Source organism: Puma concolor, chromosome D3 (assembly GCF_028749965.1).
Source record: "Puma concolor isolate L17-30 chromosome D3, mPumCon1.1.hap2, whole genome shotgun sequence".
Lineage (NCBI taxonomy): Eukaryota > Metazoa > Chordata > Mammalia > Carnivora > Felidae > Puma > Puma concolor.
In genome coordinates, this window is record NC_141678.1 from 25,250,262 (window position 1) to 25,253,570 (window position 3,309).

The 3,309-nt window shown below is 55.5% G+C and overlaps 1 long non-coding RNA gene across 1 annotated transcript; it reads right to left on the reverse strand.

Annotated features, from left to right (window-relative positions):
- Positions 1-1,190: 1,190 nt before the first annotated feature.
- Positions 1,191-2,809, reverse strand: LOC147575420 (uncharacterized). Its single transcript, XR_015242374.1, has 2 exons — positions 2,482-2,809; positions 1,191-2,155 (listed from the first exon to the last, which is right to left on the reverse strand). It is a non-coding gene; the product is annotated as an uncharacterized LOC147575420 (long non-coding RNA).
- Positions 2,810-3,309: the final 500 nt, after the last annotated feature.

The following is a 3,309-nucleotide window of genomic DNA, read 5'->3' on the forward strand; positions in this document are numbered from 1 at the left end:
ATATGTATATGTACGTGTAGGTGTATATGTATGTGTATACATATGCGTATATGTATACGCATATGTATATGTATGTGTACATGTAAATGTATATATATGTGTATATGTATATGTACATGTACGTGTATATGTGTATGTATGTGCATGCATATGCATATGCATGTATACATATACGCATACGTATATGTATATGAATATATATATATATATGTGTGTGTGTGTGTGTGTGTTTGTAGGTGGAGGGGAGAGAGAAACAGCCAGAGGAACAGACAAAAAGTGGAGACAAGAAAGACAGAAAGAGAAGGAACACACTCTCAACAGCTCAAGGTGAGCTATGTTGGGAAGTGGTTCGAGCATGGCCTCCCAGAACCCACCTGCTGTCCCTGGCCAGCTGAATGACCCCTTGGAGGGACTCCTTGCTCTGAACCTTCATCTCGTCCGCAGCCTGAGGATGGAGGGACGCTGCAGAGCACTATGGGAAAGTGTGTGTGGGCTCCTCCTCACCAGGTCTGGGTTCCTCCAAAGATAATCCTCTAGTAGGTGGGTCCCAGGCTGCCCTGGGAGACCACCCCCAAAATATTGGGGAGTGGAGACCAGGAGTTGCTTGCCCTGAACGTGTTTGTTCTTTCTTACTAATGAAACTCCCAATTTTTCACCGGGTTCATGACCTTCCAAAATAAAGACTCTCTTTCTCAACCTCCCTTGTAGTTAGGTGTAGCCGGGTGACTAAGTTTTGGTCACTGAGATGTAAGCAGAGAACAGTTGCAAGGAAACCTGTTTGAAACACAGCTGGTAGATACCCCTGTGCCTCTTCTTCCTCCTTGCTTGCTTCTGGCTGGCCGCAAGGTGAACATGATGGCCGGTGCTCAAGCAGCCATATTGGGCCATGAGGAAAAGGTTGTACACCGAAAGTGGACTGCCTCCCCCTGGACTTCTGTTATGGCAGTGAGAAAGAACCATCAATCTTGTTGAAGCCACTGTTATTTGACTTCTTTCTCCGTCAATCTTCATCCTGATGGGTAAAATAAGGAACAGGTAATTTCTCTGAGCTGGTTTCCCTTCTAGAATAAGGGAAACTGAGCTGCTCCGAGTTGGCAGAAACATGGGGGCATCAATTCCCTTGCAGTGGTTAGTCTAGCAGAAGAATACTGTCAACAACAGTGATACTACTGTCATAATAATAACGGCAATAACAGTGGTATTCTTTATTGAGCGCTGACTGTGACCCAAAGCCGTCCAGCTTGCAAGAGGCGGGGCCCCGACCCAGACCCACACAGTGTCAGGCTCATGCCAAGACCTTCAGGTTTTTCTTCTTGGCATTCCAGGCCCTTCAAATGCTGCAGGGTGTCTCCCCCCTCTGCTGCCTGTCGGAATGTCGCCTCGTGCCACAGCCGCCTCTTCCAGGAGGTGCAGGAATGCTCTCCTTGAGTCAGGCTACCCACAGCCTCCTTTGTCTGGCTCCCCGTGGGTCTGAGATGTTGGCTTCTCCGCCCAGCCAGGCCCTCGGTCCCCCGCCTTCTGGTTTAGCGCTGAGCCCTCTTGTTCACGTCCGCTTCTGGCCCGGAGCCTGGCACATGGTGTGTGCCCAGGGGAGGTCTGATAATGAATCGAGGATCCCACACCCAGCCGGTGGGGGACAAGGCGTGACGCACTGTGGATCCCTTGTCCACAGCTCTGACCACATGTTTTCAAGCGTCTGGATCAACGAGCGTCTGCAGTTCTCAGGGAGAGGGGCCGAGGGCTGGAGAAGATGGGAGGGGACACAGGGAGCTGGGGAGTGGGGGGTGCAGGTGCCAGACAGAGGGCAAGCCCTGGGCTTCTGCGGCACCCCCTCCCCTCAGCAGAGAAGCCCCCGGCAGATAGAGAGCAAGGCAAGTGACAGATTCCCCGCACCGTCTCCCCGGCAGACGGGAAAAGCCACCCCCCTGGCCAGAGATGGGGACATGGTGGCGGGGGGGGGGGGGGGGCAAGAGGGTTCTCCCCATACAGACCGAGGTGGCATCTGTGTGGATTTCTGAGAGACCTGTGTCCGTTTGATGCCCGTAGGACATGGAGGTCAAGCCTCTGAACTTGGCACAATCCTGGCCCATGACCTTGGGCACCTGGCCTCTCTGTGAGCCTCGGCTTCCTCATCGGCGAGACAACGCGGCGCCTCCTACGGGAAAGAGAGTGAGCCACCATATGCACAGGCCGGCCCTTCTCAGGCTCCCCTGCGCACCCCCCCCCCCCTGCCCCCGCACACCCACTGCAGGGGACTGTGTTAAAGGCTCTGACACAGGGGGTCTAGGGAGGCGCCTGAGATTCTGCGTTTCTAACAGGCTCCCCGGGCTCACTGATGTCGCGGGTCCGTGGGCTTCACCTTGAGTAGCCAGGTGGCTGAGACACGGGGGGGTTTGCAAACCACAGCTCGCGGGCCGAATCCCACCCACGGCCCACGTCTGTCCATAAAGTTCCTTGGAGCACAGCCACGCGTTTATTTACGTGTTGTCCAGGGCTGCGATGGAGACCTGCTGGCCACCAGAGCTGCAAACAGGTCCTCTCCGGCCCCTTACGGCAGGACTTTGCCGACCCCAAATGTGATGCTGAAAGATTGAAGAGAGGGAATGGATGGAAGGCCTCTGAGCCCAGAAGAAGTGGCGGGTCCACCGTACGGATTGTTCTGGCGGCTGAGCTGGCCGGAGCGGGCGTCTCATCCTCACCCAGGAAGGTCCCGACTAAAACTGAGCGAGGGGGGTGATGTCCGGGCCGGCACAAAACCTCAGGAAGAGGAGGAAGCGAACAGACAAAGTCACAGGGGAAAATCCTTCACGGCCAGCCCCGGGGAGGGGAGGAGAGGGAGGGGAGGGGAGGGGAGGGGAGGGGAGGAGAGGGGAGGGTACCCCCCCCCAGCGCACCCCGCCTCCCTCCCTGCACTTGCCCTTGCGGGCTGGGCTCCAGGAAGCTCATCAGAGGGGGGATGTCAGGTTGCATCCAATTTCCCTGGCCTCCTCATCGAAATGAGAAATCTGAGGCCCGGGCAGCTATGGAGAGCTGATAACACTCTCAGGTGAACTCGGTCACTTATCACCACCGGGGTCACCTCTGTCTCGAAAGACTTGTTTTCCTTAAAAAAAAAAAAAAATTGCCTGGGACATGTGATGGGGTTGGCCATGATAGGAAAGAGAGGGAGAGAGCGAGTGCAAGGAAAGACGCCGAGGAACACTTTATTTTTCCAGACTTGGGGGGGCGGGGGAGCTCTGCACCCCCCTCCCCGCCCTGTGAGGGAGGATGTAGCTGCTCACGTTCGAGCCAGACTGCCAAGATCCAGCG